Source organism: Sphaeramia orbicularis, chromosome 10 (assembly GCF_902148855.1).
Source record: "Sphaeramia orbicularis chromosome 10, fSphaOr1.1, whole genome shotgun sequence".
NCBI classification, from domain to species: domain Eukaryota; kingdom Metazoa; phylum Chordata; class Actinopteri; order Kurtiformes; family Apogonidae; genus Sphaeramia; species Sphaeramia orbicularis.
In genome coordinates this window covers 41,124,311-41,140,731 of record NC_043966.1, presented here as the reverse complement: position 1 = coordinate 41,140,731, position 16,421 = coordinate 41,124,311, and the positions used below count along the sequence as shown (strand labels likewise).

General features: G+C 36.5%; 1 long non-coding RNA gene across 2 annotated transcripts; it reads right to left on the bottom strand.

Annotated features, from left to right (window-relative positions):
• Positions 1-14,595: 14,595 nt before the first annotated feature.
• Positions 14,596-15,399, bottom strand: LOC115427233 (uncharacterized). Of its 2 annotated transcripts, XR_003936455.1 has the most exons (4): positions 15,255-15,399; positions 15,100-15,170; positions 14,966-15,024; positions 14,596-14,879 (listed from the first exon to the last, which is right to left on the bottom strand). It is a non-coding gene; the product is annotated as an uncharacterized LOC115427233 (long non-coding RNA). The 2 variants fall into 2 exon arrangements; XR_003936454.1 differs by having other exon boundaries at positions 14,596-15,024.
• Between the last annotated feature and the right edge of the window lie 1,022 nt (positions 15,400-16,421).

The following is a 16,421-nucleotide window of genomic DNA, read 5'->3' as shown; positions in this document are numbered from 1 at the left end:
TACTTACTTACTTACTTACTTACTTACGTATGTATGTGTTTGTTTCTTTGTTTGTTTATGTATGTATGTATGTATGTATGTATGTGTTTGTTTGTTTGTTTATGTATGTATGTATATATGTATGTATGTATGTATGTATTTGTTTGTTTATGTATGTATGTATGTATGTATGTATGTATGTATGTGTTTGTTTGTTTGTTTGTTTGTTTATGTATGTATGTATGTATATATGTATGTATGTGTGTTTGTTTGTTTATTTATGTATGTATGTATGTATGTATGCATGTGTTTGTTTGTTTATGTATGTATGTATATATGTATGTATGTATGTATGTATGTATGTATGTATGTATGTGTTTGTTTGTTTGTTTGTTTATGTATGTATGTATGTGTTTGTTTGTTTGCTTGTTTATGTATGTGTGTATGTATGTATGTATGTATGTATGTATGTATGTATGTATGTATGTATGTATGTATGTATGTATGTATGTATGTATTTATTTATTCCTTTCCATCCCCATCAAAACAGATATATGTAGATTCATTCTCTGGTCACTGCTAATGTGTGCTATGTATGCTAATGCTAATTGCTAATTCAAGGTACTGGGAGACTGGGATAAGAAAGTAAGTTAATATTCCTATTTTAGACCATTTACATTTTTTTCTCCTAACCCAAATACCAACCTTTTTCTGACCCAAATTGCTTTTATCAGGGTTTCTGCAGGTCATTAAAAAGCATTAAAAGCCATTAAATAGATTTTGTGAAAATTAAGGCCTTAAATGGTATTAAAAGCATTAAATTCCATGTCCAGAGGCATTCAACAATTAAATACACTTGATGGAAAAAAAAAAAAAAAAAAGCATTGTTATACACGATTTATTTTGATTGTATGAACCTTTAATGATTTTGATCGGAAGTATAGTGTTATGACTGACAGGTGGAACCCATTTAATTGGCTATTGTTTATGGCCGATAATTTTCACCTATTCCATTGGCAGATTTTTTTTTTTTTTTTTGGCTTAATTCAAGTTGTTTTTTTGGGTTTTTTTTTTGCTCAATTCAAGCAAAAAAAAAAAATCTGCCAATGGAACAAGTGAAAATTCTCTTGGTAAGATTTCTTGAAATAAGATTTTCAAGATCTATTGTCTAAAAATAAGTTCTTATATCTGACTGAAAAGTTATTCTTTAGGTGATTCTGTCTTATTTTAAGTGTGATGAGATATTTTGACTAGAAACGAGAAAAATACACTTGATTAGATTTAGATTTTTGCAGTGTAAAAATGACGGTGTTTCCACGGTAACTACGGAGCCTCTGAACGTCCAAATGGGTCATATCTGATGACCATGAAAAGACGACAAACTGCATTTAACACCAATTATTTGCATGTATTGATAGGTTTAATGGATCAACAGATATTTACCTTTTTATATCAGTAAATGATTTTGGTCGCCATTGGATGTTTGGGTCTTTATGGGTTTTTTTCAGCATTTTTCCATGTATTAAGCCACAGGTGTCAAACATGCGGCCCGGGGGCCAAATCCGGCCCGCCAAAGGGTCCAATCTGGCCCCTAGGATGAATTTGTGAAATGCAAAAATTACACTGAAGCTACTCATCAATAGTGTAAAAATCCTGTTATGTCAGGTTCCATACATACACATATAAACCAATTACATCTCAGCTGGGTCAGACCAGAAAAATACTGTCATAATAACCTTTCAATAATGACAACTGCAAATTTTATTTTTGTTTTGGTGTAAAACAAAAAGTTAAATTACATGAAAATGTTTACATTAACAAACTATCCTTTTACAAAAAAAATGCGAATAACCTGAAGAAATATCAACAATGTGAAATGTCTTGAGAAAAATAAATGCAATTTCATCAATATTATACCTGTTACTAAATGTTTTGTGTATTTGTAATTGTAATGTAAGTTGTAACGCACATGTGTAAATGATAAACTGATAAACTGAGGCAGAATTTTGTAAAACTGCACTTGTTTTTCTTAAGACATTTCAAGTTATTCACGTTATTCCAATTTTTAAGGAAACAATGTAGATACAGGGTGCCCCAAAAAACGGGAATTTTTGAAGTGCGTATTGGCAGACATGAGCAAGTAAACACACCCCCATTTTAGTAACCATGGATCAGTGGAACAGGCAACAGTGTGCGTTAGCCATAAAAATATTTTATAAAAACGGTGATAGTTTGACAGCTGCGCAGAGGGAGTTCTGACGTTTTTACAGTTTAGGACGTCATGGTGCTGTTCCATCAAAACACACGATAAAATGTTGGATTAATAACTTTGAAGAGACTGGATCTGCCCTAAAGAAGAAACCAACAGGACGACCAAGAAGTGCTCGTATTCCTGGCCCCCTAGATTGCCAGATTTGTCCGTTGGTGATTTTTTCTTGTGGGGCTATCTCAAGAGTAAAGTGTACAGGGTGGGGAAGCAAAATTTACAATATTTTGAGGCAGGGATTGAAAGACAGTGTATGACCAATTAGTTTATTGAAAGTCATGAGAATTTATTTGCCACAAGAAAATTGACATAATAGAAAATGTTTTTATTCTATGTGTCCTCCTTCTTTCTCAATAACTGCCTTCACACACTTCCTGAAACTTGCGCAAGTGTTCCTCAAATATTCGGGTGACAACTTCTCCCATTCTTCTTTAATAGTATATTTAAGAAAGTCGACATTGCTGTGTGATGTTCTATTGGTAGCATGTTCTAAAACGCCCCAAATAACATAATTCAGAGGGTTTAGATCTGGGCTAGAAGGCGGCCATAAACATGATTCCCAAAAATTGCTAAAGTTGGATTTGTTGCTGTTGTCAACAAGTGTTTTGGTGTTCTTGTGTAAGATTTTAACTTCAAATCATATTTTACTGCATTTCTAACGGTCTTGTTGTCTACCTCAAGTTCAATTGCCATTTTTCTCATGGATTTGGTTGGATCCTTTAGGATTTTGGATTTGAGAGCTTTAATAAAAGCTGTGGTACGTTTTTTGTTGCTTCCTCCACTTCCAGACTTTCTGGTAATAGTTTTGCTCATAGTCATTCTCTTCTTTCCATTATAAACAGTCTTTATGGACACTCCAACTATTTTTGAAATCTCCTTTGGTGTGACGAGTGCATTCAGCAAATCACACACTCTTTGACGTTTGCTTTCCTGATTACTCATATGGGCAAAAGTTTCTGAAAAGGTATGGATAATAGTGTTAGGTATGATTATGACATCAATATATGTTTGGTTTCAAAACAATTGACGTAGTGCCTGCTGAGAAAAAACAACTAAATGTTCATTGTAAATTTTGCTTCCCCACCCTGCACACGACTCGACCAAGAACTCTGGATGAGTTAAAACAGAGAATTCAGGATGAAATTCACAGTATCCCAGCTGAGATGTTGCAGCGGTCAATGAGGAATCTCAACAGCAGATTTCAAGAATGCATTCGTACAGGAGGACACCATCTACAGGAAGTCATTTTTAAAACATGAAAATTCCATCATTGTTTCTTAAATGGCATGTTTTAAGGTTTCAGTTACGATGAATAAAATATTTTCCTTCCATCACTCTTGGTTTTATTGAATTGTTAAAAAGTTCCCGTTTTTTTGTGTCACCCTGTATAAATATTATCATAATGTAATTTTACTTTTTCCACTGGTATTATTTTCTGGTCCGGCCCACTTGAGATCATATTGGGGTGAATGTGGCCCCTGAACTAAAATGAGTTTGACACCCCTGTATAAAGCATTCATAAGTAAAAGGTTATTTCGCATTACATATCACGTTTGTCCCAAGTACTTATTTCACTCATTATAACCATACAGCAGTTGGTAAAATAAGCATCTGAACCTATTCATCCGTACCTTCCTTTAGGTCCAGTGTCTCAGTTTACTGTGAATGAACCTCTCATTGCAGGTTGTGGATTGGTTGTCAAATTCAAATCCCAGCTGCCAGTTTTGCAGAAACAATATCAGGTCGCTGTAACACATACCATTTGCTCCTGAGCTTTTATTAGACACTGACATATTCCACTTTAGCAGAAAACATGAGCTTTCCACTCAAACTGAACAGAATTTACAACTTTGTATATTGCATATGTCATAGAGTTTGAATGCATTTCTACCTGTTGTTAGTATTTTACAGTCATTTTATTGGTTTCCAGCATCATGTCAGCACAGTGGTATATAACTTACTTGTACACGTGATTGTGGTTTAATGGTTTTGCACTCTGTTGCACAGGGTCTGTGTGTCCATAATTACTAAATGACACACACACAAAGCCTATGCCGCTTCACACTGGTGTTGTTTTTTTTTATTCAGATTTAATTAGCACAGCTCTTTCAATACATACAATACTAATAGGACTGTCTCATGATCACATTTTGGTGCTTTCTTTCTTTCTATCTTTCTTTCTTTTTCTTTTTCTTTTTTCTTTTTTTTTTTTTTAAGGCAACCTGTGAGTGTGGATGCTAATTACTCATTGAAATACAGAACACAGTGTAAGGTTTCTGTTCTGTCAGAATGAAAGAGGCACAAAAAAAACATGGTATAATTAATGTTTGAATAGACTGACCATACAGCCGTCCTCCATTAATGATATACAGTAGCTCCCGGATATCAAGAGGCAGGAAGAAGGTTTCGTTGGCAACTTTAAATTGCTTAAATTAATTGCCAGCGATCAAGGCTCCCCCATTTTTCAATATCCTGTTGTTTACTGTTTGTTATCACCATTAATTAGCTGAATGATGGAAGCTGTTAATCTCTAATCGGGAAATTAAAAGCGTCAGTAGTGTTGCATCCTGTGTCTGATGCCAGCGCACTGTGGAAACATTTGTGTTTCAAACAACCCACCCTCACTGGATATGGATATATCAGCCTAAGGACATTACATTTTATTACACAGCAAAAATTGGAGTTGAATCAACTCCCACAGAGTTGATTTTAACTTTTTCAGAGTTTATATAGGTTCACACTTTACAAAGTTAAATGAACATTTTCATTGGAGTTAATTATTTAACACTATGCCAGAGTTGCCTTTTTAACTCAGAAACCTGAGTTAACTTAACACTGACTGATTTAACTATTAACACTCACAAGAGTTCATAAATGGTGAATGGACTGAACTTATATAGTGCATTTTCTACACCTGCATGGTGTCCAAAGCACTTTACAATTCCTCACATTCACCCACACTCATACACCAGTGGGCGACTTTGACATGTAGACAGTCGGAGCCAGGATTTGAACTGCCAACCCTTTGGTCATTGGACGACCTGCTCTACCAACTGAGCCACAGCCACCCTTCATAATCTCACCAACCTGGGTTAAATTAAAACCCCTTTAGCCCTGTCTGCCCACCCGCGGGCCGGAAAAATTCTATTAATATTCATCTACTATAAAAATATAATAAATCAGGACAATGGATGTTTTTTTCAACTTTTGCTCAAAGTTTAGACCCTAATGTTAATAAAACTACATCAAAAGTGTATTTTAGTGTAAACTTTAATGTTCAAACATGATTTTTAATCTTTGTGGGGTGAAATATACGCTATTAAAAATCTCCGACACAGTAAATTTATGCATATCATTGTCAATCCAGCCGAAAAAAAACAGGCGAGGATAAAAAATTCTAATTTCTCTTTTAGTTTGTTACAGTTTACTCAGGCATAGTAATAGATACAATATTTTAGACAATGGGAATAGATTCTGTGAGGTCTCTAAATGTCCACAGACACCAAGAACATCCATATGAACCTTATTATTATAAGTATTGTAAGTAATTCTTCATTTACTTTGGGTATGTCTTTTTAGGCGTTTTATCCCTGAAAATATGGTCAGGGTTAAACAGGGTCACTCATCAGGATTTATTATTTACACTGTCAGAGTTTCTCCTTTTACTCAAACAGAGTTAAATTAACACCATGAAAGTAACAAAAATAACACTCATTTTACTTAATTTTCACTCTGAAAGTAGTGTTAATTTTAATCATAAAAAAGTGAATCCATTAAAAATGACTTAAAATTCAATGTGAATAGGATGATTCAAAGAAAGCTGATGCATTTTTTTTTAGAAAATTTATTTTCCTCTTTTTTCTCTCTGACAGTGACTGATAGAAATTGCTAGTGATGGGACTTTTGGCTCTTTGAAGGGAGCCGTTCAATCAGGAGCCGTTCACTGAAAAGAGCCGTTCAAAAGACTGGCTCTTTTAAGTTTTTTGCATTATTTCGAAAAACCAATGTTTTAATGACTAAATAGGCTACATGTGATGATTGACATTACATTTTAAAGGTGTTTAATTGGCGCGGCAGTAAATATTATCTTACCATAAAAAAGAATAGTTAGTTCAAATGTGTGGGCTAAATACATGACATGGGAGGTGACATTAGGCAAATGCTGGAATTTGACAAAAAACATCACGGTACATTATGTGGACTAGTCTGTAGCCTAAAAATGAAGAAGAAAATAAAACATTTTCTCATGAAACAACATTTTATTCTCCTCAAAACAAGAACAATAAATGTGTGTAAACATACAGAAAAAACTGCACAAAACACAACAGTGAGTAATCACTGCAGTTACTTAAATACCTGAACTGTAGCGCAATTCTCAGAACAAGAACAGTATGTAAGTAAATTGACAGGCAGTCGGACACTCCCTCCTTAAAAAAAAAAAAAAAAAAATGAACTGCTCTTTACAAAGACTCGGTTCCCATCGTTCATTTCAAAGAGAGGTTCAAAAGATACGATTCGTTCATGAACGTCACATCAATAGAAATTGCACAGGTTCACCTGGTTTGAAATGCAGGGGCCAGGCAAATTAACACTGGAGAGATGCAAAACAACACTTCTCCTGAGTTAATTTCCATAGGCTTGACTAACTCTTTTCATTAACCCCAACTCTGAGTGACATTTAACTCACAGTGAGTTAAAACTACACTTTGAGAGTGAAAATTGACTCTGAAATGTTTAACCCTGAAATTTCAACTCTCCAATTTTTGCTGTGCAGGGATGCACTGATGTAACCGGTGGTGTCGGACACTGTGTTGTGTTTTTTAAGGACGAGACCCGCATGTATTCGGAGGCAGTCTCCGTTTATTGTTTTTCAGCTCCTGACAAAAGTGGCATAAGACACAAAAACCTCCTGTCAGTGACCCCTGTAAAACAAGCTCCTCTCCCATAGAGGTCCAGAACAAAAGGGCATAATACATTAACCCTTTCATGCACAGTGGTCACTACAGTGGACAGTTCTTCTCCAGCTGTTCTCTTGTATATTCAGGGGTTTTGTTGTTTTAGTTCCATATCAGCCAACACAGTGGACACTTATGCACCATCCCATTCACTGACATTTATACATTTACTGTCACTTTACTGTTCTAGATAAACCTGATCTGCACTAACATGTTTGAGTGTAAATCAACTGCTTGTTATTGCTATTAGACTGTAATTCATATTTCTTTTTTTCTTTAAACAAAAAGTTGTTGTTTTTTTCATATTATCTCCATGAAGTGAGTAATGACTCATATTAACATATGTTAAAATGTGAGAAAACATCAGCTTAGCAGCATTGAAAATGTTTTTATTTCATAGATTTCAAACCGTATATCAGTAAATACACTGAAATATTATTTTAATTTAGTCTTAAGTTTAATCACATATTAGTCAGTAGTAAGATAGGATTCCTTTGCTTTACTTAGTAAGTTTTTAGGATAGTCTGGGTTGGTTGTAACATCTTGGTCAGCACACATTTCCTCCTTAGGGTGGATCCTTTGTATGAAGTAATGCATTGTCTGTGATCAGATCAAGTCAAAATAAATCGATAAAAATGAGGCCGAGATGAATCTGGAGCTTCCAACAAAAGAACACGCTAACAACATGTTTCTTTGCTTCAAAAATTAAATGCATGATGTCCAGCTGAATGGACATTTTTCCAACCCCATAAAAAATAGGTTAATAAAAAAATATTCAATTGCATTATTTTTTTAATGCCTAAAGAGGAATAAAAACACTCAGGAAAAAAAAATCTTGATCTTGATCTTGAAGGCGCTCATAATTCATGCATGAAAGGGTTAAATTATTAAAACAAAATACAACATACCTGACAAAAGTGGCACAAGACACAAAAAACTCCGGTCAGCAACCCCCGTAAAACAAGCTCCTGCACAAACCAAATGATACAGAAATGTGTTTCAGCACATCATAAGCACCTCATACAGTTTGAACTAGCCAGTTCATTTCAAAATTAAATTAGCAGAGGCTAAACCAAAAATTTTCTCCGACTACACGGCTGCTTAACTCTGCTTAACCGAGATATGTAACAAAAGGGAAGAGGTAAAGGCGTGAAAGCTCTAGTTATAGAGGGCAGTATCAAATTAAAAGTTCCACATACTGACTCAGAGGCCCATAATGTCAGGTATTAACCAAAAGAAATTAAAATAAAATGAACAGATTTTGTGTAATTATAACAAACAATACACAACATCATCTACATACCCACATTGCTGTGAAATAATTGACCATGTTACACTGATACCACTTTTTTCCAGACTGAGTACAAGTACTTATATTTGAGAACTTACCAATACAGAGTACCGATATGAGTACTGAATAATACTATTACAGTTCTTAGTTACTTTTGTAAATGTGCTTTATTGTCGTTGTCATTAGTCTGACTGGAACAAAGTGCTGCTACTGACATTTAATGTGTTGGAATGAGCGTTTCTCAATTAATCCACCAGGGGGCGCCGCTCTGAATGAACCATACTGGACAAATACCACGAAAAGAGTGAAGTTTTTTGAGAAGAAAAAAATCAGTAATAATAAACATGGAGACGACAGCGGTAACACTAATGTGATACTAATGTTGATATTGATATCGATGAGGGTAGTTGTCATAAATCTGTCAGTAGTTTTTCACTAACTCACACAGTCGTTCGTATCCGTCTGTGTCTTTAACGTTACTTGCAGTCAGCGTTACTTTTATCACTGTCATTTATTTGGAAAAATCTCCACACTGCTGACATTACAAACAAATACAAATAACGAAGAAGTAGTTGGAGGAGAGACAGTGACGTTGATGCTCTGAACATTGTGGGTTCCATTAGGGCAGGGGTGTCAAACTCATTTTAGTTCAGGGGCCACATTCAGCCTAATATGATCTAAAGTGGGCCGGACCAGGAAAATAATATAAATAATAGGATAAGAACTGATAAATAATGTCAACTCCAAAGTTTTGTCTATGTTTTTGGGTGAAAAAAAGTAAAATTCCGTAATGTAACTGTTTACATCTACGAACTGTACTTGAACGTAACATGAACAAATATGAACAACCTGCAAATTCTTAAGAAAAATGAGTGCAATGTTAACAATATTACGCCTTAGTTTATCATTTATACATGTTCATTCTAACATACAGATACACAAAACATTTAGTAACAGGCAGAATATTGTTAAAATTACACATACTTCTCTTAAGACATTTCAGGTTATTCAGTATTGTAAAAGGCTAGTCTGTAAATATAAACATTTTTATGTAATAATTTTTTTTTTTTTTTTTTTTACACTAAAACAAAGAAGAAAATTTATGGTTTTCATTAGTTATAGGTTATTATGATAGTATTTTAGTGGTCTGACCTAAAATGATTTTAACATCCTTAACTGTTAATATCTTCAGTGTAATTTTTACATTTCACAAATTCATCCCACAGGCCAGAATGGAACCTTTGGTGGGCCGGATTTGGCCCCCGGGCCGCATGTTTGACACCTGTGCATTAGGGGGAGTGGGTATGGGGTCAGAGTGGGTCCAGGCCTGTTTATGTTCCTGTCCTGTGAGGATGTGTCATTGGAATGTTCTGTATTGTTCTATTATGTTCTGTAATGCTCTGTATTGTTCTGTATTGTTTTCTATTGGTGTGGTGAAATGTTGTGATGGGTTGTTTGGTATGGGGGTTGGAATTTTAAAAGCAATGCTTCTCCCATCCCCTTTTCAAACCATGTGTGTATCGACTGCCCAGCTGTCGTCTGTTGAGTGTTTAACTGTGGTAGCAGGTTTGAAATAAACATGTGAATGAATGAATGAATGATTGAATGAATGACTCCTCTGCTGCGTACCTGCTGCACTTAACTGCGAATGTCACGCTGCTGTAAGTGGTATCGGTGCGGTTGTATTGGAGTACTTTTACGAGTATGAGTACAAGTACACACGCCGATACCCGATACTGGTATCGGTGCATTCCTATGTTGTATAATATTTTTTAGATTAATACTCAAATATCTGTAAGTGAGCAACTGTGGCTGTTTTAAGCTTACAACTTCACTTTTTCTGTTTCACATTTTTTTATTGAAGTGTATACAAGAGAAACAAAGGTGCATACATATACCAGGGCACACTGATGTCAACATTGACCATGTTTGTATACATCATTAGATTTAGATTTGCATATTTTTGAGAACAAACGACAATGAAACCTGACAAACAATACAATGAAAAGAATACAAAGGCATAGTCTGTATAAAATAATTGAACTGCTCACATAAACATCAGACAAAATCAAAATAAATAAAATGAAAAAAAAAATAAAAAATTTTAAAAAATAAATAAAAGGAAGGGAATTACATTACATAAACGGTTACCATTTATTGTAGAATTTGTTCAAGTTTCCCCGTTTTGAATATCTATTTTTTTTTTTTTTACTTTTGAAAAGGACATAACCTCACTAATCCATTGTGTGCTGGAAGGGGCTATTGGGGATTTCCAATTAAGAATAAGGTGGCATTCAGCAGTTAGGGAGGTAAAAACTATTACTTCCAATTATTTAGTAGAGTGTCGGATATACTCTTCAAGAAGACCAAAAATACTAATATGTGGTGAAGTGTCAATAGTTTTTGAAAATACTTTGGACATGGTATTGAAATAAATTAGCAAACATTTTGTCAGGGCTGGATATAACTTCACTTTTTAAAGGTGTTTTGGATAAAGCCAGCAGTTTGACCAAAAAAACAGCTAAAAAGTCAGTTCATGCACGTTGTATTAATCATTCCATTCCATCTCTGCATATATACATTATATTAATCATATTAGATTGGGCCAGTTTATATAAACTTGATAGAGAAGTGAGAAGAAAACTACAGAGAAAACAAGTCCCTCAACCTTCAATCACTGACTCCAACGTCTGATATGATTAATGTTAGAAGACTGTTGCCATGGTTACAATAGTTGAAGATGTGGATGCAGAGACATAATATTTTCACATCACAGTGTTTATTCTGTATTTGAAATGGGAGGAAAATGGATTGAAAAATAAATAAATAAATAAATGGAAATTATACTGCGTTTCACTGCAGATATCAAAATCTTACCAAGTGTATTTTTCTCATGTCTAGTCAAAATATCTCATCACACTTAAAGTAAGACATAATCACCTAAAGAGTAACTTTTCAGTGAGATATAAGAACTTATTTTTAGACAATAGATCTGGAAAATCTTATTACAAGAAATCTTACCAAGATGAATTTCACTTGTTCCACTGGCAGATTTTTTTTTTTTTTTTTTTTTTTTTGCTTAATTTAATATTTTTTTGCTTAATTCAAGCAAAAAAAATCTGCCAATGGAACAAGTGAAAATTATCTTGGTAAGATTTCTTGAAATAAGAATTTCAAGATCTATTGTCTAAAAATAAGTTCTTATATCTCGCTGAAAAGTTACTCTTTAGGTGGTTATGTCTCATTTCAAGTGTGATGAGATATTTTGACTAGAAGTGAGACAAATACACTTATAAAATTCCGCATCCACTTCAAAATACTCCTGATTACTTTTAAAGCCCTGCACAACCTCATCCCTAGTTACATTTCTGACCTCCTAGTTCCCTACTCAGCGTCACGACCACTCTGTTCATCAAACCTTAACCTCCTATGCATCCCCCGCTCCAACTTCTCAACAAAAGGTGACCATGCTTTTGCAATTCTGGCCCCAACCCTCTGGAACAGTCTTCCCCATTACATCAGATCATCAGATTCTATAGACACCTTCAAGCGACTCTTAAAAACTCACTTTTACGTATAAACAAGCATTTCATTAAATCTCTTCTGTTTATGCCCCAGTGAATTCATGTTACTGACTTGACTTCTTCCCTGGAGTGTCTGTGCTTTATCACCTCACAGGTTTTCCCTGGGGATCATCACAGGTTTTCCTAAGATCATCTCTAGTCACTGTGACACATTTTTGGACCCAAGGAGGAAAGTCTTAAAATCAGCATGCAGCTCCAGTCACTTCAGTTAAAAACCTCAGACCAGGCCAGGAATTTGGGTGTTGTCATGGATTCAGACCTGAATTTTGAAAACCACATACAAACAATTACAAAGTCAGCTTACTATCACCTCAAGAACATTTCTAGGATTAAAGGACTGATGTCGCAGCAAGACCTTGAAAAACTTGTCCATGCCTTCATCTTTAGTCGAGTTGACTACTGTAACAGTATCTTCTCTGATCTGCCTAAAAAGTCTATTCGACGACTGCAGCTGATCCAGAATGCTGCTGCTCGAGTCCTCACTAAGACCAAGAGAGTGGACCACATCAGTCCAGTTCTGAGGTCTCTACACTGGCTCCCTGTCTCTCAGAGAATAGACTTCAAAATTCTCTTACTAGCATATAAAGCACTGAATGGTTTAGGCCCAAAATACATTAGAGACCTTCTAGTCCAGTATGAACCATCCAGACCACTCAGGTCATCTGGTGCAGGTCTGCTCTGTGTTCCCAAAGTCAGAACTAAACATGGAGAATCAGCGTTCAGTTTCTATGCTTCGTATATCTGGAACAAACTACCAGAAAATATCAGGTCTGCTGAGAGTCTGAGTTCTTTTAAGTCCAGGTTAAAGACTCACCTGTTCACCGCTGCCTTTGACTAAAAGACTTTTGACTTTTTAAATTTTATATTCTCTTTGAAACTCTGCACTGCAACTTTTACTTTAATATGTGTGTGTTTTTATTTTTATTTTATTTTGATTTTATGTGTTGTTTTCTTACTCGCTGTTTTTAATCACCTTTTATATGTTTCTTTTATAATGTTTTAAATGTGTTTCTTTTTGTTTCTTTTATTTCAGTGTCCTGTGTGAAGCACCTTGAATTGCCTTGTTGCTGAAATGTGCTATACAAATAAACTTGCCTTGCCTTGAGTCAGTACTCACTTCATGGAGATAATATGGAAAAAAAAAAAACTTTTTGTTTAAAGAAAAAAAATATATATATAAATTACAGTCTAATAGCAATAACAAGCAGCTGATTTACACTTAAACATGTTGGTTTATCTAGAACAGTAAAGTGACAGTAATTGTATAAATGTCAGTGAATGGGATGGTGCATAAGCGTCCACTGTGTTGGCTGATATGGAACTAAAACAACAAAACCCATGAATAAACAAGAGAACAGCTGGAGAAGAACTGTCCACTGTAGTGACCACTGTGCATGAAAGGGTTAAACATAGAGAGGGTGTCTGCCTCCCGGACTGAGGCAGGGAGGTGGTTCCACAATCATGGAGCTTAACAGCTGAAGGCTCTGGCCCCCATTCTACCTTTGGAGATTCTAGGGACCACCAGTAAGCCTGCATGTTGACAGCGTAGTGCTCTAGATGGATTGTATGGAACTAAAAGCTCTTTCAGATCAGTAGGTGCCTGGCCATGAAGGGCTTTGGAAAGTGAGGAGGAGTGTTTTGAAGTCTATCCTAGCTTTGACAGGGAGCCAGTGTAGAGAAGCCAACACAGGAGAAATATGGTCTCTGATACTGGTTCTAGTCAGTACACAGGCAGCAGCATTTTGGATTAGCTGGAAGGTCTTTAAGGACTTTTTGGGACAGCCTGAGAGAAGTGAGTTACAATAATCAAGTCTGGATGTAATAAAAGCATGTGTGGCAGTACGTGGGGAAATCAGATTACCCAGTTGTCCGACAACGCCACCCAGGGGAATTTCACCCCTGGGAAAATTATACAAATAATAAAATTAACTAACAAGATCACAGGTTCGTAATGATCCACCCGGGAGAGATAATGTTTAGTTAAAGACAGAATTTATTGAACAAAAATTATTAAACAGTTAACAAAAAAAACTAAAATGTCGCACACACCAGGCCTTCAGCCAGCACTCAGGCTGACTGAAACAAAATAAGGGAGGACAGGGCTGAGACTTACCACCGCGGCAGGAAACCAAAAATAAGGGGAGGGGTCCACCACCACACCTGTGACACGACACACAAAAAGAAAAAGAACACAAGGAAACCGTGAAAACACCACCACCAGGTTGGACTGCCGCTCAGGTACCCAGCACCTGTACCACAAAGAAAAAGAAGAAACAACCATTAATAAAACAGCCTGAGTGCCTAGGTCACTGGTGGCCGACAGTGAACGATTAAAACTCACACACACTCACACACATCCATCCAACATCTAATTAACTCAAAATATTAAAAGCCATGAAAAATACAATTTCCTTAAAATAGTGTTGCCAATAAACATGAACAAAGGAAATTGTAAAAAAAAAATAAATCCAAACAATAAAGAAACTATGAAAAACACAAAAAAAGTATCTATGCCCGCCCCCCGCCACAGGTAGAGGATCAGGTCCGGAAAGACGAGCAGGAGCCGGACCGTCCGGAGAAGGGGAGGGGAGACGAGCCAAGGTCCGGGGGCGAAACACTCGGGCCGAACCCGACTTGGCCAATGCGGCACCGGACAGAGACGATATCCAGGGTCCACTGTAGCACAACAGCCAAACCAGAACAGCAAGGCAAAAAAAGACGGGACAGCAAAACCAAACCACCAAGCCAAAACAGCAACAGTCAATGAGTGTGGTGGCTGATGACAGGCCACCACTTACTGCAACCTTTAAATTAATCAAAAGAAAACACTCTAATTAATAAATGCAAAAAAAATACTCAATTAAAGAGAATGATGCACATACATACATACCACTGGCGCAGCGTCACAGAGAACAGGAGGAGGAGAACCGCAGTTACCTGCAGCCCACACTGCAGGAAAACACAGCAGCAATCAGCTGAGAGCTAAGCTACAGTCTGATAGAATGGCAGACAACGCCGACTCACCAGGCAGACCACGTTACTTCCCACCAAACCTCCGGCGGGGTGATCTGTTCCCCCTACACCGTCTGTAGTCACTAAAAAAACACACCGGTGTCACCAATGCGCACGTTGTGCGCACACAGCGAAAAGAAGAGAAAGAGAGAGAGCGGCCACACTACCTGAGGGTTGAATGTTTGCGATGCCCACCGCAAACAAAGGGCTCCGCCACGCCGAGCTGCAGTCACCGCCACGCTGGCTCAAAGGACTGGAAGGAGAGGGTCAGGTGTGACCACTCACCTGATTATAAAGGCGCGTCTGGCACCGCCCCACAATTAAGGTACGGCGCTGCTGGCGCAGTGCCGTGCAATGGCAAGGAGGGAGAACGCCTCCGGCTACACATGGGCTAATTTTTCTGCATCGTTCTGTGTTAAAATATGTCTAATTTTAGTAATATTACGCAGATGACAGAAAGCAGTTCTGGAAATCTGTTTTATGTAAGAGTTAAACGATAGATCCTGATCAAAAATAACATCTAGATTCCTCACCGTGGTTTTGCGATCCAGGGTAACACCATCCACGGTGACTACGTCGCTGGACACTGCATCCCTAACAGTTTTTGGGGCCAAACACAATGACTTCAGTTTTGTTTGAGTTTAACAGCAGAAAGTTGTCAGTCATCCAATTACTTAAGATTATTTATTAAAATGTACATGAATTAAGTTTTTTATTTGAAAATACTTCTGAATAAATGTGAATGGGTAAACCTTTTGCAGATGCCATGTCAGTCAGAATCATACACCTGTAGATGTTTTGTGCTAATATTCAGCCTGCACCTGCTATGCACAAAAAACTCATCTGTGGAAATGAAACATCAAGACTAAATGCATCCATTATCACTGTTGTTAATTACTTGTGTTGCATTTCCAACTGTGAAAAAGCCTACAGGGTGGGGAAGCAAAATTTACAATGAACATTTAGTTGTTTTTTCTCAGCAGGCACAACGTCAATTGTTTTGAAACCAAACATATATTGATGTCATAATCATACCTAACACTATTATCCATACCTTTTCAGAAACTTTCGCCCATATGAGTAATCAGGAAAGCAAACGTCAAAGAGTGTGTGATTTGCTGAATGCACTCGTCACACCAAAGGAGATTTCAAAAATAGTTGGAGTGTCCATAAAGACTGTTTATAATGTAAAGAAGAGAATGACTATGAGCAAAACTATTACGAGAAAGTCTGGAAGTAGAGGTGACGAGACTTGGTTGATGGTCTGCGCCTTTTTCCCCGCCTAATCTATACTGCCAAATTATAGCTAAGTGATGATCAAGAAGAAGCTTCTT